Genomic DNA, 22,625 nt, shown 5'->3' on the forward strand with positions numbered 1-22,625 from the left:
TAGGAGAAGGTGCAATAGGCAACTGGGGCGTCTTGGGGAATGGCTCTGGGTGTTTGTGGAGTGCTTGGGGCTGTCGGATTCAAGAGCCTAAAAGGAATACGTGCCAGGATTAAAATTACCAACCGGACAACAGCAACCAATTGCGGGGGAGTGATGTAGGCGATGCTTACCTCAACATTACAATGGCAATTCTTAGATAGCGGCCGCTTCGGGAATTTGGGAGATTTAAAGGACGGGATCACTGTAAGGATAGTGCGTGATTAGGTGGTGAAGTGCCAGGTGGACTAATTATTATAAGGACAGAAAGCCGCTTACCCAATTGATGTGATGGTCTCGCAAGGGAGACAAGTAGGAGGGTATAAAAGCGTGATAACGGGACCTGTAATAAGGCACCTGCAAGGGAAAATAATTACGGGTAAGGGAGCCGCTTATCTGTTAAATTCCGTGGCGAGTAGTTATCAAAGAGTGGGCACCACGCTTACCTGGAGTTCTCGATGGAACTGCCGCAACCGTCTGGGGAGCCCAATCGCGCCGATCAGACGCTGAGTGTTAGGCGTGCTGAAGGAAATAGGCAGCCGGCCATGTTGGGGAGGGCTGGTGGCATGCGAGGCATAATGCGGCGGCCATTTTAGGAGGGGCAGAGTCGGTTGATTGTGGCAGACATCTTGGAGGGGTAAAAACGGCGCAGTGAAGAAGGGTGCATTGCTAATTTACAGGCACACAAGTGGTGATAATGTGAATGCTATTGGCCATGCAAGTGACAATAAAATTGCAATATTTATAATAAAACCAGTGACATTAAGGATTCAGATTAGGCAGGCAATAAGTAACAGAGGGCAGAGATGCATATTCAGAGAAGTGAGGTCCAATCCTCTTTGCGATTTAGTCCATTCCTTATACTGTCCATGAGTAGAATCATTTTTAGTTCCTCTCTGTTCATTAGGAGTCCAATATCTCCTCCTCGCGGCGGTAGCTTCACAGATTTAAGGACAGTCCATCTCAGGTCATTGTCTTTATGTCCTTTTTCGGTGAAGTGAACCACCAAGGGAGCGTTGGGGGTCTTGCAACGAATTCGGCTGCGGTGTTGGCATGTCCTTGTCTTGATTTTTTGCCTGGTTTGTCCAACATATATCAATTTGCAAGGACAATGGATCAGGTCGATTACATCACTGCTATTACAGTTCACCCAAGAGCCCTTAGGGATTCCCTGCCCTATTCCCAGTTTCTCCGCATCAGACGGAATTGCTTTGCCAAAGAGGATTATTTCAAAGAGGCTGCAGTCTTATCTGAAAAGTTCAAAAATAGGGGCTACCCAAATAGGTTGGTTAGAACAGCTGTCAAACGGGCATGGTATTGCCTGAGGGAGGTCCTCCTTTGTCCTAAAGAAAAAGAATCTAATGCTAGAATAGCATGTGTAACTACGTTCTCTCCTGCTTCCAATTCGGTGAAAAAAAGCATAATGAAACAACCCTAAATGCAGGTGCCTTGCACTTTGACCGGCCCTTGTTTGCCTTTAAGAAAAGTTCCAATCTTAAGGACCATTTGGTCAGGGCTGCTCTACCTAACCACCCCACTCTTGGCACAATAGATTCCCTGTGGACCCAAACGCAATTAGTGGGACATGCCAAATGTGGATCGTGAAACGTCTGTGAGTTCACTATTGAAGGAAAATCCTTTGTATTCAATAATGTGACTGTTAATTGCAAAAGTTTTACCAACTGTAAAAGCAGTGATGTAATCTACCCCTTGTATGTGACCCATGCTTCATCGAGGTTGACTTTAACTTTTGACTTTGACCGGATCTCATGCGACGAGATACCCGCGTTTGGTGTTTTAATTTTTATGGGGCTGTTTTTCACCAAACACTTTAAAAAATCATACCTCTGGTTTTGCTGATTGGAGTTCATTCATGTTGGTGATGTTTTATTTAATAAAGTTCACTCTTTTTTTTTAAATTGATGTGGGTTTCTTCTTGTGTTCTGTTTTAAGTTTATTACTGTTTGTTCGCTGCATGAATACTTTTACATGTTGACACTAAGTAAAGTCTGGCTGCTTATGTACCAAGTTACCAGAGGGTAAAACACAAATTAGTGATTTTTTGGGTGATTCCCACTATTAGGGATTGTGTTTATTATTTCAGTGGGGTTTCCACCTCTCTCCACTAACACTCAATTTCTTACAACCACTTATATTAATTAAAAATGCATGTGTAACTCCTCGCTCTGGTTTTAGGTACAATTTATTTTTTCGATATTTTTATTTTTCCTTTTCTTTATCTTTTGTTACTCCATCCAGATGACCTATCCGTTGGGTTTTAATCTCATTTACTTTGGGCTTTGTCTTATCTCTTCATCTGATTGATAGTATATGAAGAATCAAAAGTACAAGGCTGTCCCTGCTTATATCACGTCCGTACTAAGGTTCATCTACTGTTTTATGATGTACGGTTGAACCAATAAGAGTAGTCCCAAAAACTAAGAAATCATCCACATGATCAGATCGTCTCGCATGCCCTTTTTTTGGATCCAAAAATAATTTGGCACTGTATTTGTTACAATATAACTATTTACAATTAAAGTTTTTATAACCAGTCTATTATAGACACAGTGTTTCTTCTAGAAGGAAATTCTATTGCAAATAACCAAAGGCTCCTCAATTACGAGCTTTATGGAATATCTATTATCTTCTGCTAATGAGCCTATCAGGCAGTGATAAATAGCCAGCATGAAAAGTGGGACGGCTTTCTCAAAAGGTGATGTGTTTGTTGTCTCACCTACTATGTATTGAGATCACCTTTCTGGCTGCCTGCAGTCAACCTTTCATCTGGAGTTCATACTCATACTCCTTATTCCATCCTTGTTCCTTCCAAGTTTCCACTTTATAGCATGTTAGTTTAAATCATTTACTCCCTTTTCATGGAAGATATTACACTCCTGTTCTAATCCTCATGGTTGAAATCTGAGATGGCTCTAGGGCGGTGCCACCACACTGGGCACCAAATTCTTGGGGCACCATTTGAGCATGCACTTTAAAAGCACGTTCCTGCAGGAAATCCGAGTGCGTGCATGCACAGTGTTGCCTGATTGGGCTTTGCTTATTCCCACTCAGATGGACCACATTTCCCCAAATTTGCATCGAAAAAAGCTCCTCTGGGGTGTTTGCCAAATTTGGGCTGATATTTGCCCCTCCCCCCGGGTATGTGATATTTTTATGTGCTTGCTGGCGTGGTGCTGCAGATGAGGTGAACGGCCTGTCCTGGGAGGTGCAAGGGCATGCATAGCCAGCAAGGGAATTGTGGGAAGTTTCATTTACCTTGATTTCTGGCCACCATCTACTGGCTACCAAAATTCCACAGTTCCTGAAGTTAACTTGCTTGCGTGCTGGGAAATGGTGCAATGTGCAGATTTGACCTTCTGCATTCCGCTTTACTTTCCGAGGGGCTTTCGGGAGTTGTTCATTTGTCGTGGGTCAGTTCCAGTACTACCTTCATACATGAAACTTATGATTTAATTCTGCCAGGTTGCCTAAGAGTAGAATTGATGCTGGAGCCTTTAAACTTGTAGGTAAGCACGGTCTCCTGCCTGGCACCGATGGCATTTACATGATCCTGGATTTCTCAGCTCATGGGTGGCAGTATTAGAAGTCAACCACCAAAACAGAAGATGAAAGAGGGTGGAGGGGTTAGTTAGATATCACTCTACACTAGAATTACATTCTGTTCTTGGTCAGCAACTCTGTTCCATGAGAATTCATTTGTTGTGCGAGCGAGTAATTCCCCCCAAACCAGCATCTCAACCCAGAATCTTGTGTTTTTTTGTCCAAACCTAGTCACAAATTACTGTTCTTTTTTTGCCTGTTTTGCGCCATTGTGATGGGTGCTTGTAAAGTACCATAGCGTCCATTAATTGGCTGGCAGAGAACCTCAGCGTGGTTATCAGGATCGTGCTCAAGCTGCCAACAAACCAGCGCCTTATGGTGCATTAGTCCAGTTTAAGTGGAAGTGAACTAAAACGTAAGTTTCCGGCATGTACGTCTTAACCCCTTCGATGCGTGTGACAAGGTCAACTCGTCATGGGCGTTACCTGCGCTGTGCGTGTGACGAGTTGACCTTGTCACGTAACGCAGGATTTTTGAACACTCAGCGGGAAAACCGCTAGCGCGCATGCGGTTTGCTGAATGGAACAGACGACAGGCTCAGAATTTAGCACAGATGAGTGATGAGCAGGAATGTTTTAATTTCGGGGGACGTACCTGCAAATTTAAGGAACATCGGGGAAGGAACACCAAAAACCTGTGCAACATGAAGGTCGAATGTGTACTGTATGCAGAAAGCTCAGTAGGTTACTGCTTTTGACAAGGATTTATTTTTGTTATTTGCAGTTTGTGCATTACAATATTTGGCATACAAATTGCAATTCACCTTCCCATTCCCAGCTTCCCAGATCTCCCCCCCCCCCGTGGGGGGTTAAGACTCCAGAGAAACACCTGAAACGGTAGTTTGTCTTCACAGCGTAGTCTTTATTAGTTTTAGATACTGCCAATTTCAGCATTGGCCTCACTACTGTTATTCTCTTGACCAACTTTTATTATTGTTTTATTTAACATCACAACACACAAATAAGATATCAAGGTTATACATTTTGCATTGCATTTACAATTGTCTCTCCACAGGTCCTTTGCATTTCCTTTGGGTTGTGCCAGCAGGCCTCAACCAAGAAACCCTGCTCTCTTTTGCTGACCGCCCCCCGGCCACAAAGCCGCAGGTAGATAATTCTCGACTGCTCGTGACAAACACCGGCTTCCTGGGTAGGGCCAGTGAGTCCAGGGCCACCAGCAGGTCAGCCCCCTCTCCCGCCAGCCCGGAACCCCCAAAAGACTGGCTGCATGCCCTGTTCTGGGGCCAAGCAGCCACCGCCAAATGGAGTCCCTGTAATTTCTCTGGCCCAGGACCCCGCTGCCTAGCCAAAACACTGCACTCAGGGAAGGGTGGGTGGGTTACTTCTTCCGACGCTCTGATCTGCTCTCTCCGCAGGCGAATGGACAAAGAGGGCAACGCTATTGCCCTTTTGACTTTTAAACCCCCTGCCAGTTTGCGGCTTCTGGGGACGCCACGTGATGTGTTTCCGGGTGCGGGGGAGAGGCTTTTGTGCTTGAGGCACGCACCCTCTTCCGGGTCACTTGACCCGGAAGGCGCTCTTCTCGTGTTCCTGCCCACTTGATGCCACTAAAGGCACTACGTCCCCTAGGTGGGGTGGTGCCCGTCATTCTTCTAAGAGCTGCAAGCAAACTGCCAGGCCTAGGATTAGAACTTTTTTCTCCTACGTTTGTTAATCTAAGGTTGCTAAAAAATCGTTTCTTTAGAGAAAAGACAGAGTATCCAATCTTTCATCCATGCCACATGTCATCAGACGTGTGTGGTCAGTTCGATGAAGTGTGTAAAGAGAATAAGGGACAAATCCGCCCTTCATCCAGCACTTTGATCGGTGCGGGAAACGCGACAATCCTCAAATACGGACAAAACACCAGTGTAATGGTGCATTATTCTCTTCACACACTTCATCGAATTGTAGTCCACACTGGTCGGATGATGTGTACGATGGATGAAAGATTGGATACTCTGTCTTTTCTCCACATATTCTTCTTATTTGATGAACCATTATAGGAGCTCTAATTTTACTCCTGATATTAATATTGGATAAACCTAGTACCATTACCTTGGATGACGAACATATTCTCAAACCCTTTGTGCCCTGAAGAAGTCCACCTCCATGTGAACGAAACACGTTGGCTGGTTTTCCTTGGCGCATATTTATTAAGCACAATAAAGAGAAGATTTTCTAACAACCTCTATTCAGGGAGATAACAGTGAGGGTGTGGCATTCAGTTGTGGTTCTCTGCCCATTTTCTCTTTATACCTTCTCATTAGTGTAGATAACCCCAACCACTAATTTATGTTTTATATACTGCGTTTTGTGTTTCTTCAGATGAAGCACTGCTTTGCAGTAGGGACGGCACATGGCTTCTACACCTTGTAGACCTCATTGTCTAATGTACCATTTCCTATACATTGATTTACACACTTGGATGAGTCACTGTCTATGCATAAAATGTGTGTAATGTTAAACACCGACAGCCTACATTGCAATGAGAGTTGTGTTATAAATGAAATAAAATAAATGTGAACAATAGGCTATGAAAGGTGAAGGGCACTGTTTGGTGGCATTGAGGGAATCTGTGCAGGAAGTTCTGGGGGTATGGTCGATTTACAGCAAACTTACTTAGAGCTTTCCCTTCTTTTTTTTTTTTTTTTTTTTTAGTTTGAAGTTTATTAAAGCATAAAGAAGCAAAGACAGAAAATGAAGAAAACAATCATAAGCTATATAAAATCAGAAATCTCTCTTACAAAAATGTAGAACTGATTAAAAACATTAAAATATCCATACAGAAGAAATAAATCAACGGAAATGCTAATGAACATAGGGGGATTGAGTTATAACTTGTAGAATAAAACACATAAGTGATATGAAAAAACATTAAATGCCATTAAGATAATGCAATCACAGTGGTTTTTGGACTTCAACAGTGCGGACTTGGGAAGTGGGTGGGATGGTGACGACTCTGGATAAATATTCGGTGAGGGGAAGCCACAAAAGATCACGTTTGATTGCAAGGGAAATGGGGGAAACAAAATTGGTGTCTAGACGATGATTAAAACAAACTGCATTCCACCAAGCCGTAAAGGAAACATCATTGGCCTGTTTCCAATGAGAAGTAATATGGTGTAGGGCAATGGCAATCAAAAGGTCAATTAATTTATGTTTGTGGGATAAATCGGCAAAAATAGGAGAAAGAGAACCTAGAAAAATGTTAACAATGGAGAAAGAAAAATGAAAATTGAAAATCTTTTTAAATTGGGACCATACCATTTGCCAAAAACGAAAAATGGGGGGACAATCGAACAACATATGCATCAAATCAGCTGAAGAGCAGGGACAGGACCAACAAGTGGAGGGTGTGTCTGAGGAGAACGATGACAGAATTACTGGAGTGAATAGTGTACGATTATAAACAAAAAATAAGGTTTGAGTAGTGTTAGCAGCTCTGGATGTACTTTGAATCTTTGACCAAATTCTATCCCAAAAAGTGAATGACCAAATTTGAGAAGTTTTTTTCCCAAGCCAACTCAACCTTAGATTTGATACGCTCAATGGAAGACTGGATAGACTTATAGAGAAAGGAAGCAGAAGGGGATTGATCAAGTGCATTAGAAATAGGAAAATATGTTATAGGGATAGAGTTCGTAGCAGGAAGTGAAGAAAGGTATTGGGTAAGAGAAGGAATCAGGGACAAATATCGTGTACGGGAGGAGGTGGGCAAAGAGAACTGTTGCTGAAGGTCTTGAAAAGGAAGAGGGTGGTTACCGGAAAGAAGTTGAGAAATCCACTTTAAACCAAGAGAATGCCAGGTTTTCCAATATAATGATCGATTACGTATTTTGAGGAGTTTATTATGCCAAATAGGTTGGGTATGAGTGGAGGAAGCAGAAGGGTAAGAGGATAGTAGGTACGGTTGAAGAAGAGAACGAGAACGAGAGATAATAGGGGAACGAAGAGACAATACATTAGAAGAGAAGGAAAGAACCTCATTAAAATCAAAAGGATGAAGGAAAGAAGATTCTAATGTTATCCAAAGGGGGGGATAATAAGGAAGATCTGAAGAGAGCCAACGTAAGGCTTGTTTTAGTGAAAAAGCATCATGATAAGATTTAAAACTAGGGAATTTAACCCCACACAGAGATTTATCCTTTTTCAAAGCAGAAAGGGCTATTCGAGATTTCTTACCTTTCCACAAAAATTTGAGCAAAATAGAGTCTATCGATTTGAAGTAATAATCTGGGATGCGAATGGGAATCATGGAGATGGAATATAGGATTAGAGGTGCTAACATCATTTTGATGGAGTCAAGACGACCCCACCAGGAAAGGAAGAGAGGATTCCATCGATGAATAGCGGTATTAAGTTTAGCAGAAAGTGCTTCGAAATTAAACTTAAGAGTGTCTGAGAGACGTGGAGCAAACCAAACACCTAGATATTTAATCTTAGAGGGCTGCCAGGAAAAACCAGAAGTATCAAAGAGATGTTTTTGACAGAGAGGGTTCAAGGGCAAGATTTCGCATTTATCAATATTAAGGCGGTAACCAGAAACATTAGAAAAAGAGGAAAGTTGATTTAAGAAGAAAGGTAAAGTGGATTGGGGGTCCGAACAGTATAATAAAATATCATCAGCGTAGACAGATAATTTAACTTGCTGTTGGGAGCCGTAACTAAAACCAGAAATATTGTTATCAAGTCTGATCTTAGTCAAAAATGGTTCCAAAGCTAGAACAAACAAAAGAGGGGATAAAGGGCAACCTTGCCGTACTCCCCTTTGAAGGGGAAAATAATCAGATGTCATACCGTTTGCAAAAATTGAAGCATGGGGACTAGAGTAGAGTAAAGAAATAAGAGAAATGAATTTAGGTGAAAAGCCGAACCAACGAAGAGCTTGAAACATAAAGTCCCATCCTATTCTATCGAAGGCCTTCTCGGCGTCAAGAGAGATGGCAGCCAATGGATAAGAAAGGGAGGGAGCTTTACTCAAAATATTAAAGAAAACAAGAGAGTTATCTGACGACAAACGACCTTTAACAAAACCTGATTGTTCAGGGCCAATAATATTTGGTAAAAGGGGATCTAATCTAAGAGCTAATATCTTGGCGAAAATTTTATAATCTGTGTTTACAAGGGAAATGGGACGGTAATTTTTACATAAGGTATGGTCTTTGTCTGGTTTGGGAATTAAACAAATTAATGCTTCTTGAAAGGTTCCCCGAGAAGATCCAGAGTCAACAAAAGATTGAAATACCAGGAGTAGTTTAGGAAGGAGAAAGGAGGAAAAGTGATTGTAGAATTCTATAGTGAAACCGTCAGGCCCGGGTGCTTTACCACGACGGAGAACAGAAACAGCATGCGAAATTTCAGAAAAAGAGATATCCGAATCTAGTGATTGAAAATCAACATGTGAGGAGAGAGGGGAAGGAATGTCTTGAAAATAAGTAAGAAGTACAGTGGGGTCAGGATTGGATTCAGGAGTATATAAAGTTTGGTAGAACGAAACAAATTGATTTAAGATGTCCTTATCTTTAAACAAAGAAACTCCAGCCGGACCTTGAAGAGATTCAATTTTTGTCCTTTCCCTCCGTATTTTAAGATAGTTAGCTAGTAATTTGCCCATTTTGTTCTGACCTCCATAATAACGAGAGTTGCATTTAAGGAGAGAATTAGATGCTGCATTAGTGGTAAATTTATTAAAATCAAATTTGGCTGAGATAAGCTCGCGAAGGGAAGATTCAGAGCTAGAATTATAATAAACATATTCTAACTTCTTAATTTTATCCAAAAGTTGAGTGGACTTGGCAATCGACTGCTTTTTCTTTTGAGAAACATAATTAATACCAAATCCCCTAGCAGCAGCTTTAAAGGAATCCCACACCATGACAAAGGAGGATTCAGGAAGATGATTGAGGGTGAAAAACTCAGTGGTAAAAGTTGTAAATGTAGTGCAAAAATCAGAGTCAAGGAGTAAAGAGTTATTGAGTCTCCAACGACCTGAGTGAGGAGAGAAGGGAATAAGGTCAATATCAACAAAAACGGGAGCATGGTCCGAAATTAAAACGGAACCAATGTCTGAGTGAAGGGTAAGTTGGGCTAGGGGTTTGCTAAGAAAGAGGTAATCAATACGAGATTGAGAATGGTGGGTGGGGGAATAGAAAGTGTACTCTCTAAGGTCAGGATTACATAATCTCCAAATGTCAACTAAAGCGTTATTTTGAATAGAAGCAGTAAATTGGGAGTGCATTTTGGAGGAAATAAACTTAACTCTACAATTCCTGTCTAAAATGGGATCTAGGATTTGATTGCAATCACCACCAAAAATAACATATTGTTCATCAAGCGTAACAAGTTTTTCAGAAATAGCAGGCCATAACAAATTATCGACCCCTGTAGGAGCATAAACATTGAAAATAACTAATGGTATTTTGTCAATAAGAAGATTTACAAGAACCCAACGACCATTAACATCACATTCTTGAGATATAACAGAAACAGTTAACTTTTTTATGACACAATATAACAGAACCATTTTTCTTACCTAAGGCAGGAGAGTGGAAAACATGACCCACCCAACAACGTTTGAGTTTTAAAGCCTCCTTTTCCGAAAGGTGGGCTTCTTGGAGGAGGGCTACATCAGCTTTAAGCCTAGTCAAATGCGTTAAAACTCGCTGACGTTTGATGGGGTTATTTAACCCCTTAACGTTCCAAGTAACTACTCGGAATAGAAGTCAAAAGTAGAATGATATGGAAAAGAAGATAGAAGAAAAAAGCGAGTCGAGTAAATAAGAGAACAGTAGCAGAAATGTATAAAAAGAGTATGCAAGAGAAATAAATCAAGAGAGAATAATGAGAATACAGTAAGAAAAAGGAAGAGAAAAGAGCGAAGAGAGGAGAAAGTAAAAGAGAACAGTAGAAAAGACAGAACAATGCAAGAATAACATAGAAACATAGAAACATACCAACGGATACAGAACGGAGAATGAGGGGTGACGACGCCAGAAGATGACGACACCGACAACGGAACATATGCCACCGAACACCTGAGGAACCAGCAGAGGACTGAATTGAAGGGATGCATGAATACACCGGGGAGAAGAAAAGGGAAGAGGATCTGTAAGAAGACAAAAATGAAGAGGGATGTTAGAGAAACATACGAAATACAAAATACAAAATGCAAAATACTAGGAAATTACACAAATCAGCAAGGAAGAAGGAACAAAAATACTATACAAGAGGGTAACAGGAAAGCAAACAAGTTAGTTATGCGAGATTAAACAAGCATGGTTAAATAGCTCTTGCAGTGTCCATGACATCGGCCTCTTGTTGACGAAGAAACTCTTGAAGGACTTGTGGATCATCAAAAGTTGTTGTCTTGTCTTTATAGGTCACCTTGAAGAGACAAGGGTGAAGCAATCCAAACCTAGCGTTAAGGGCTCGTAGTTGTGGTGTCAGATCCAGGAATTGTTTCCGACGATCAGCTGTCACTTTAGCCACATCCTGAGATAGATACAATCGATGACCTTCCCATATAACTTGTTTTTTAGCTTTTGCTGCTGAAAGTACTTGCAGGAGGTCAGTATATTGTAAGAAGAGCATGATGACTCCGCGGGGTTTGCTGGAAACTTTAGGACCAAGTCTATGTGCACGTTGAATGTTAAGTGAAGTGGAAGGAGGAAGGTCCAGAATTTTCGGTAGAAAGGTTTGGAAAAAAGCCGTTGGGTTTGATCCCTCTGAAAGTTCAGGAAGGCCATAAAGGCGTAGGTTATTTCTACGATTGCGATTTTCCAACTCCTCTGTCTGTCTCCGTAGGAGGGAGACATCCTTCTCCAGAAGCGAGATCCTAGAACATGAGGCTTGAAGGGATTCCGTAGATTGCTCCACCAGAAGAACGCGCGATTCAAGAGTGGACCATTTGTCGTGAAGAAACTGCAAAGTCTTGGTAGTCTCAGCCATGAAGGGTTTGAGCGAACGAATTTCCTCAAGAATAAGATCCATAGATGCTGATTGAGACGAAGAGCCTGGGGAAGGAGGATCCTTTTTTAGTCTCTTTGATGAAGCAGGTTGTAAAAGTTTATTTGATGAAATAGTTATTGGAATTGCCCCATGAGGTAAGTCCGGTTTATGAGAAACAGGATCATCCATGGTCGGTGTCGTGGAATCAGAATCTGAGGACTGACCCGGTTTGGGCGCAGACGCAGTAAGTTTGAGAGTACGCAGTTTCCCCATGAAAAAATGAGAGGGAAAAGAGCAGTGCCACCACAGCCCACAGCAGAAAGTTTGTATAAATAGTATGCAATGAATAAAGCAGTGTGGTACAGCACCCCTTAAAGCATACAAAAAATGCGATGAACAATGTAGAGGAAATGTCGAATTAATGAGAGCGGTAGCGACGTAACACACTGTTCCTGTTCATGAGAACTGCCATATATGTTGTGCATTAGAAGAGCACCACAGTAAATCAGGAAACAGAATGTACAGATGCATGGACATCAACAGCGGGTGCACGCGGTACATCCAGTATGTCAGTAGTATTATGGGAGCAATGACCATGAAGAATACTGCTGTGGTCCCACTGCGAAAGAGAAAAACTGAGGCGAACCAACAAGCGTAGCGCAAATAGAAATGCGTTTGAAGAAAGGCGCCAGTCAGGAAGCTGAAGCGTGAATTGAAGAGGCAGAGTCAATGAAAACGGCGTTTGCACGTGAACACATGAAAAAAGGAAACTCTTGGTAGAAGAGGCATTCTGTGATGCTTTTAGGACGTTAAATGAGGGAGCAGACAGTAAAAGTCCAGCAATGAGGAGAATGAGGCAGACATGAGGCAGTTACCGCTCTCGGAGATATGCCGATAAGAAGAAAATGGCGGCCGCTGGAAGAGCGGACCACGTCAGTGCTGAAAGGAGCGCATTCCGCTTGAGTTGAAAAACGAGGCGCAGAGCCTCCTGCTCACCTCATGCTCCGCTACTCGATTCAGGGTCTATTGTCACGAAAAGCCCGGTGAAGGCGGAGAAAACTGCCGGCGTCGGTGCCCGGTCAGCGGAGCTCCGACGTCAAGCCACGCCCCGGAGAGCTTTCCCTCCTTATCAGCAGGGCGATGGCTGGTAAGATACTTTGATATACCAATATTTCCACTGTGTGTTTGTGTGTATATGACATTTAATCAAAACTTTGATTTATGACACGATCTCTCAATGTTCAGCCCTCGAAGCCTGATATAATTAATATGATTGAGTCAATCAATCATATTACTTTATTCGGTATAAAATAAATACCACAAAAATACAAGTAAAATATGTCAAAGTTAAAAAACCAATTCAACAGTCTAAAATTCTCCATGATACATATCCAATACATCAATGATTAAGTACCCCTCCCCTTGTTGTATATGAATTTAGGACCCTAGTCTAATTTTCCCGATTCATGCCCATATATAGGTATAAATCACCCTATCCTTTTATAGGCATAGAAATCATAACCATATTTTGACTTAGCCTATGCAGTCCAAAAACGGCATGGCTACTTCCACTAGTTCCGAGACTCCACAAAGATTTCTTGGAAAAATCCGCCTTCAGCAGTCCGGGACTTCCCCTTGCTTGAATATTGATTTATCCAAGAACTCATGGAGTTTTCAAAGAACTGAGTCTTTGATGACGTTATTATGTCCAACCTTACGTCAAACTTGGCACCTTCAAGGTATAAATATGCCCACCTTTTCCCAGACAAACACCCGGTGGTTTGGAGCAGTTCGACTATCTACTTGCCCGATGCCCTTCTGCAGCAAGTGCCCTAACGGAGAACCTGAATCAATATCCCCTACAACGTTCTCGAGAAGGCTCCTATAAACAGTCTGTGCCTCTGTAGGTTCTTGCAACGGGGTGGTGACGGAGGTGGCGAGACGATGGAGATGACTCTTTCCCTGTTGTTATTACTACCAAGTGTGGCAGAACACGATTAGTTTGCATCATTAGGAGATTTAGCCATAGCTAAACCGCTCATAGATGAGCGTTTTTGGGCCACAAGGGTGTCCAGGGAAAGTATTTTTTCCGTTAGCTGGATCTGATGAACCAACATTGATTCCGCTCTGCTCAAAAAAGCATCCAGAGTCCCCGTAACCCCACCACCTCCCAGAGAGCTAGTGGCCTTGCGCTTACTCATTCTGCGCTCAGTTTACACTTAAGCACGGAAGTACCACAGGACATTACCTTATTTGTCCGCCCTGAGTCCAACTCCGTTATAACCTTGGCGCCAAGATGTCAGGGGGGTGGCCCAGCCCTGCCACATCCTGTCGCAGATGGGTCTGCCCTTGGCCTGGGCTTTGCCCGTGCGCACCCACGCGTCCCACGCTGCGACAGGCCTGGCCGCCTTTTACGCGCCTCCTGGCGCTGCCGATGATGAAAGCGGCGTACGCGCCGTGCAGGCTGATGGGGCTTGTAGCCCCCCCGACCTCCGGTCCTTTAGGTGTAAGTAAAAAGTGGCTGGCTGGCTGGCTTGATACAGACAATTCAAATTGAGTCATGATGCATGCTTTAAGCGACTGGAGACAATTCAGGTTGATAAGTATATATATTTCAGGAGTGGTGTAACACAGTGCTCCAATGCCAGGCTTTTCTATTTAAACTATTGTCTTCTCATGTGTTTAACCACTGCTGTAACTCATAAAATTCATTTGTTTTTTTTTCAAACGAATATTCAGGAATGAAATATTTTTCCACAAAGTAAACTCAAAACACTCTTCCTTGTCATATATTATAAAGCCACCTAGTATTAAAGGTTTTACTTCGAAGCAGAATGTGTCCTAATCTCTCCTTTAGAGTCGCCAGAGGCCATAGCAATAATTTGCAGCTCTCTGTTATATTAATATATGATCTAAGCTTGACGTAGATTCCATACCTTCCATAATCCTCTTCCCCTGGCTGCTGTCTAGGATAACCACATTATGAGCCGAGGTAACTCTATTATAATAGCGCGCATCCCATGGGATTCATAGAGGCCCTGAAATATGCGGCAATGATTTTACGTTTTGGATATCAGTCATTCACTAAATGTGCTTATGTTGAGACTGACAATAATCTTGTTTTCCAACTGGGAATGTTGCGTATTTGTGCCAGCCCACCTGCTATTCATGTTAAACTGATAGACCCTCATATAAGTATTGTGTCCAACAGTATTAGACTGGCAGAGATGGAAGATGTGCGGGAAGGAGACTTTAATAGCTTCTTGCTGCTTCTGTGGGCCCAATTAAGACTGGCCAACTGTGAAATGGAGCCCCATGAGTACTTCGGGGATGAGGCTGGTCACGTGGCAAGGCGAGGGGGGAGATAGGGGGTGTTGGGGAAACACCATTCCTTCTCTGCAAGCAGGGGTCTCTCAGTGAAGCATTTTTCAAAAAGCTTACAATTCCTGTGCATAGCCTTTGGCAAGGAGGTCAGGGGTAAAGCCCTCTCGTGCTGCTTTGCATATGCATAATGCACCGAGTGAACTTGAAGCCCGAGTAATTGTCGCTGAGATATGGATGTGCTGTTGGTTTCAAATCAATCCTGTCACTCCCCGGAAAGCAATGAGAGATAATAAGTACTATTCACCTGATTGCCTTCTTGCTCTGAGACAGCTGGTGTCGCTTGTCCTCCTGATAACCAGGAGGTACTGATCTAAGGCAGGGATAAACAGAAGCCGGAGCTCGCGGAATCCAAATGTGACAGTCGATGGCCAGGCAGAGGTTGAGGGGGGATAGGATCTGTGACACGTACGAGAAAGGAACAGCATTTATCTGCTCAGGTCGCAATGATTAGATGTCTCATTGTCTGGCTTTCCCTACAGCGGATGATTGATCGTACCCGCCAGCTGACTAATATCATAATTAACAAAGTTGCTGCCACATCGGGAGAAGTTTAATCGAAGAACTTGCCAGCGGTGTGATAACATTGTCAGAAACATCGCAAGCATTGCCGTCTCGACATTTGCTGTCATGGAGCCGCAGAGGCATGTCGACCGACTGAGAAGTGAAGAACAAATACAAATAAAGGTAGGATTTGCTGTGTTCATGTTTGTTAGCAAAATACATCCACTGATGTATCTATATTGTATATAATGTCTTTATGTCTGTAAATGTGCGTGTGTTACAAGTGTGTCCTGAAACGTATTTTTATGCCATTTTAAAAGGTGTTTTAAAGAAAGAAAACAAAACTGCCTTCAGTACCATACATAATTTACAGAATTAGATTACGTTTTGTTTTAATATTGCCTTTTAGTTGTATCTTTTTGATGATATATTTAGCTTACAGCTTCTTGTTAGCACCTTGAAGATAGTCACTAAAATGTATCATTTTGCTTTTGTTTTTTGGGCTTCAAGTGAATTATGTTCATTCTTTTCTACGGACGTGCTTCATTTTTCTATGAAGTTGTTCACTTTAATACCACTGACATTTATGTTCATCATAAAAATAGAGATTTATAAGGGACAAGATATGTACAATGCAGCGCCTCTCACTAGCATAGCCCCTTGTGCATCTGATCGGACACAGTCCTAAAATCCCCTCTGATCTCTGCATCCTCAGACTGTGCATCCTCAGACATGCTGTGTTCATCCCTAGAGGACCGACCATGCCGCATTACTAATGAGAGTTCCGCTGACAGTGATGGAGGTGGGGAGGGCAGGCTTCCAGCAATAAAGAAGGAAATTCAGTGGGGCTATAACAAAGTATATGTTTTGTCCCTAATGCGAGCATTCCATTGTCATGGTAAACCGGGACGCGTGCTAAGGCTCCCACTTGACTAGCAGGTTACCAGGGACACAGTTGCAGAGCAGAGCCATTCATGACTTCCTCATTAGCCCTGCTGCATCAGCAACAACCCATCATAAATTCATATCATTCTGCACGCAAACCCTTCTTCTATTTTAGCATAGCTTTGGACACGTTCTCTGAATGCATTTGCAGATATGCCGCATCTTACCTATGACTTCATCTGGATCTTCATGAATACATTTGAAATATAAGTAAAATAAATAATACCCTTGCTCTGCGTTAAAAGATCTGTTCAGGATACTAATTCGTTTTATTTTGATATTTATAAGTGAAGCATTTTGTCTCTAAACCACACAGTAGCACTTGAGAGGAACAGGGCAATGTGATTGGTGGCTTGGGAGAGCACTGTAAATCGTGCAGTTTCGGCTCTCTTTGAATGAGGTGAGCGTACCTTGTTCATCACACCCACCCTGGCATGCTGAGTAGATAGTAGCGCCTTAGTTAGGGGCGGTGGGAGGGGTAGAATTTAAAGGGGGACTACGACAATCTCTGGATTGTGGGAGCCCCGATTCCTCTTATACTCGAGGAATTCCCTTTACCTGGTTTACTCTCAAGCAGTGCTTTTAGTCGGAACCATTCACCTTGAACCCACTTCTTTTTTTGTAATTTGTCAGGAAAAGCTGGAAGGGGCGTCTGACAACCTCCTGTTCCTACTGGACCACGCCCCGCTGTCAAGAGGAACTCATCCTCGAGGGGATACCTTTGCCTGTCGAGAAAGGATTCCCCTGCTCATGAGGAACAGGTAATCGCTGCAGGCAAGCTGTTGCCTCACCCATCATTTTGTCTGCTTACAAATATTGCGTCCAGATTTTTGCAGAGAAGTATGGAAAGGATGTAGACATTGCAATGCATAGCTTAAGGGTGATAGTGTAAATGGCAAATTAGTGCATGGAACAGACAATATGTGCATTGTTAGGTCCCAGTTGTTGCACTGTCTATAAAATATTTATCAAAGAATAGACTTCTGGTGTGATTGGAATGTAACGGGATAGTCTGCGAGATGTGCAGAATGAAAACTGAACGTGTAAATCTAGCAGTTGATGGGCCAAGACGAGTAGCAGACCAGCAATGGATGAAACGAGTTGTGAAAATAGGAGCGGAATGCGTTTCTTGCGGAGGAGGGAAGCTGCAGAAAATGTTAACAAAGATTAAAGTTTAATTGACCTTTGTCGGGGCTCCTAACCCTGTGGAATTAAAAACGCATGAGAAATCATTCTGTCCAATTTAAATGCTAACGCCGAACTGAATGCGTGGCTTGTCATTCGCGGAAGACCCTCATCCCTTTGTATTTTTTTCATCAGTGCGATGCGCCTGTTGTAGGAGCACGTCTCTGCCGTGGCGGAGCTGTCTGAGAGGCAGACGCACATCTCGAAGAGCATCGCAGAGGGGGCTGCCACGGCGGAGGAGTTTCATAGAAGGACCGGCTAGCGGTGGGCGATCTTTACGTCCGCAGCCTGGAAAAGATCAGCAAGAAAAGCAGAGCATTCATCGGAGAGGTGAGACACACCAGAAAGCTGTGTTTTTTCCATTTTAGCAACAGCTACCCTGTGCATTGTTCATTCCCAGACCTTTGATTCTGCAAACTTGCCTAAATGCTTTAGTATTTCAAACACTGTCGCTGTTAGCCCAAAATGACTAGGTGCATTTGTGAAATGTGCATTTCATTTTATCACTGCATACTGTTCCATTTCCGACCGTCAATTTCATTACATTTGCTGCGTAAGCATCGCAATTGTTTGTGTTTGCATCGTCTAGGGGTGTGCTCTTGGCTTAGCAAGCCCACGTCGAGGGGGTTAGTAGCTCCAGCATCCTTTTGCCTCTTGTAAGAGGTGGTCTTGGCTGGGCTCTGCCTAAAGTGTTCGCACGGTTGTTGTTACTACTTTACGCTGGCAGTTAATGGGGTCATTCAGTCTGAAATTATCATTATTATTTTACTCCAGCTGAAGTCCCTTTGTTCAAGCGTTGGCGTTGGTGTATTTTGATTTGAGACTGAAATGCATACTTGGCTATTTAGTGAAACACTGACTGGTTTTGAGGTCTAACACCTAATGTGTTAAACTCGTTGGTCGAAATGTAGTTATTAATCATTGATTTTTTCAATACTTTTGCATAAAAAGGCGTTCTTGACAGGCCTGTGAAGATTGCCTTTTTGCTAACAAAATATGGAATAAATCCATGCCAGTGTTTTTGTTAAATTCGTACAGGACTGGAGGGTGTTGTCCTGTAATTTCTTTAGAGGTCTGTGTCAAACCACCGTTTAGAAAGCCTGTGTTCCCCTCCCCTTCTATTCTTTGCTATTTAGTGAGCAGTCAGCCAAATGCGAGCAGGAGGCAAACCTGATTGTTGAAGGGTGGCAGAGTTAAAAAAATATATATATAGAGTGAACCCTCAAGATATAACACCCTATCCGCTGTCTCGAAGCAACTGCATGTCATCTGCAAATAATGTTTACATAGTGATCTAACGTCAAGCAGTATTGAAGAACAGAGGCATCTGGCATCCCTGAGCATTGTAGGAGTAATGAAAGGTGACCAAGCCATTGGCACCTTGTCAGATAGCGCCTTAAAGATTGTGGGGAAAAATATTCCTATTCCAGTGAAGGATCTATTTTTTATCACCTGGGTGTCATCAAGATAGATTTTACTACAACACCTTCCTCCTTTTAGGTTGGTGTGCACATTGTGGCTTACATGAGGCCTGATGCGCCCGAAGTTTCAGATTTCTTCTAGCTAGAATAAACTGAACAAAGTGTTGCCTTATTGACAGAAGACAGACTTTTGAGTTGACAATGTAAAAGCGTCCAGAACGCAGAATATATGTTTCATATCCTAACAGCGTTATAAAAGATGACTAAACTTGATTGAAACTAAAAAGCACAATGGGTGTTAACTTTATCCTTGCGGTTCTCACTCATTCCCCATTTCATTGGGGCTCGTTGCAGCCCTCTTTTTGTGTTATCCTTTGTCAGGCATTAAACAGTGCTCATAAATACAATTGAAGACGCTACAATCGTGTGTGGCGAAATTGTAAATTTAAATGTGAATATGCATAGTAGTGTCTTCATTTTTTAATTGCAGTGCATATTGATAGTGAAGAAAAGAGAAGAGAGATACGGTGTGTATCTAAAGGCAGTTCAGGCAAACCACTGAGCCATGCATGTCCTTACTAACAAAGCATTTGATGCAAGCTTTTTATATTTACAGAAAACGTTAACAATGAGGAGGGGCTCTTGGTGACAGGACACATCACCCCTTTCATGAAATGCAAGACAGTGTCAACACGAAAGAGCCATTTGAGAAACGATGGTCGACTGCTGCCCATTTTAACACCTGCTTTACCCAATGGATAAACGGACCTCTCCCGAGATTGACTGCAGAAGATGTGGAGGATGAGGTGAGCTCGAGTTGTTGTCGTGTAGTAAATGAACGGAGCTGGTGCAATTTAGAGATGTGTGCCAATGGCAACTAGTGCTGACTATTGTGGCGGAGGACAAGATCTTGCAGAACATAGCACTTTCCTCAGAAACCAATTCTGCTAATCTCTTCAAAACTCAAAAACTGAAACGCCAATGTCAGTTAGTGTTGTTATAACAAACATTGTTAAAGCCCATATGAATCATGTTTGGCTTTGCCTATTTTGTTTTCTCATGGCTTTTCTAAAATGTAATTTTTTTTGGTGTACAGTGGGTCTTTGCCAAAATGCTTTACCTATAATTAATATGCAGCATTGGTAACTAATGGTCCATGTGTTGTAAGAGCCTTTTGTATCCTGAGACGAACAGCCTCAACAAGAGCGTAGTTGGGGAAACTTGATCAAGATTTAATACTCCCCATTTTGCCACACTTGCAGGATACAACATTAAGTTTCCATGTAGTAATTATACATATTCTTTACATGAAAGATACAAAGGCATTGTCTACAGTTAATGAAACAGCGCAATCTTTTATATGATTCCGATGTCAATAATTTGACATTGTTACAAAACTTGAAAAAATATACATTTTCATTTATTTGAAAGATCATCACATACAAATACATTTGATTACATAGGAAAAAGAACAAAAATAGCATCAAAAGCCAATACAAACTCATAAAAAGAGCAATCACAAAATACAAATATCTAAAGCAGAATAATAGCGAACCCTCTCCTTCCCTATTAGTTTATCAACCACTGATTCATTGGTGAAGGAAACGCGGGTAGAAGGACATGGCATCATAAGGGTGGCTTTCTGCCACAGCTACTGGTTTAGATCAGGGCAGCATTTCCAAATCTCTAAATGTTTTGTAAAAATTCTATTCTAGCCACATATAACCTCTCAAAAAGCTTGACCCGTTTTAACATGCTAAACAATGTAGCCAACGATATTAGAAGTCTGGACTTCCAGTTTTGCAATATTAATGATCTGGAAACCAATGAGACAATGAATAAAAACTGTTGCTACCACAGAGAGATTTCTAGGCTTTGAAATACTAGTCTGAATAGGGCCCTGTGTGAAACTGAGCGTACGTCAGCTTGAAGATGTTGGCTTAGAAAGCCAAAGACCTGCTCCCAGAATTAACAAAGGTGCAAGCAGGCAAAACATGTATTGCTCCAATCTCCTCTAGCATAGGAGCATCGAAAGCAGCAGGGTGAGATAGCCAGATACATCTTATGGAGGAGATCTAGTGTATAGTAAAGCAGCCACTTGCTAAAGCAGGCTATTCTGAAATTACCTTTGCTAATTGCTCTACTAGTAATCCTATTATAGCAGCTCCAAAGTTTATGAGCTATCTTATTGCTGGTTATAGTCGAGATCGTTCTTAATAATGGAGGTAAAGTTTTATCAGCTATTGTCGAATAGAGCAGACGATGCCAGTTGTCAATACCCATTAAGGTGGGAAATGAAGAATGCCTTGCTTATGTCTTGAGCTAAGGAAGATGCATCCTGATAGCTCTTACTAATGAAACTCCTAATTTGGATATAACTAAACCAGAGACTTAGAGAAATATTAGAGAAATTAGGGACTAGAAGATCCTAGGGGATCACAGCTCCAGCTTGAACGAAATGTGCCAGCAAGGGACATCCAGCCTCTTCCTATCTCGAGATTGCACATTTGTATAGCGATAAACCTCACTGGGAGGCACCCTTTAAATGTAGAGATGAATTGCTCCAGGGCACCTGGTATTCTTGCCAAATTTTGTTAACTCAAAATCTCCCAAAATGTGGCGTCTTATATCTAGTACTTTTGGGAAGCCTAAGAATGTTTATAAACGCAACCTCAGTACCGGCTTCAATAAGCATCTTGGTGAGATAGATATGATATGTCTAGAGTCTTCTTGAGTTATTCATGCAGTTTAGCCAATCAAGCAAGCAGCTTGATAGTACCTTTTGATTCTGGGTAGAGCTAGCGCACTATCTTCTATGCTTAGCTACAGAACTTCTAAATTTATGTGGGGCTTACAAAACCTCCCAGAACACAATCAAATTAGTCAAAGTAGGATTCGGGAATCTTAGCCGCTTCCGTGCGTCGGACGACCCCCAGCGGTCTGACGTCATGGTGGGCGCATGCGGAGGACCCGAACCTCACACGCGTGGATTTCTTCCACACTGAGGGGGAATTCCTTGCGCAGTGAAGCGGTTAATAAGAACATTAGCAAACACAAAAATAAACAAGGGGAGTATGGCCATCTTAACTAGCGCGACACGACCGATAATAGGGGTAGAGATTGCCACTGATTTAGTAACCCACAAACTTTATTCATGGAAGATCAATCAATCAATCAGGGAATTGTAAGCGCTCTACTCATCCGTGATGGTCTCAAGGCGCTGAGGGGGCGCAGATCTGTTTAGCCGAAGAGCCATACTTTGAGGTTCTTCCTGAGGGTGTTCAGGTAGCGGGTGCGTCTGATGTCTGCCGGTAGCTCGTTCTAGGTCTTGGCTGCAATGTGAGAGAAGGATTTTCCGTCGGCTCTGTGGATGCGCTGGGTTTCGGGCAGTGTGAGGTTGTAACATCAGTGGTTTCTTTTGGTTACGTGGAAGTTGATTCTGTCGTTGAGGTATTAGGGTCTGTTAGATCAACCAATATACATCGGATGGGTTGCCAGTAACAAAAATACCCAAGTATCTGTTAGAGTGGCCAAGGGTGAACTGAACCTGCATTTCGACCGAATAGAAACAGGGAGAGGAGTT

This window comes from Lissotriton vulgaris, chromosome 1_1 (assembly GCF_964263255.1).
Source record: "Lissotriton vulgaris chromosome 1_1, aLisVul1.2, whole genome shotgun sequence".
NCBI classification, from domain to species: Eukaryota; Metazoa; Chordata; class Amphibia; order Caudata; family Salamandridae; genus Lissotriton; species Lissotriton vulgaris.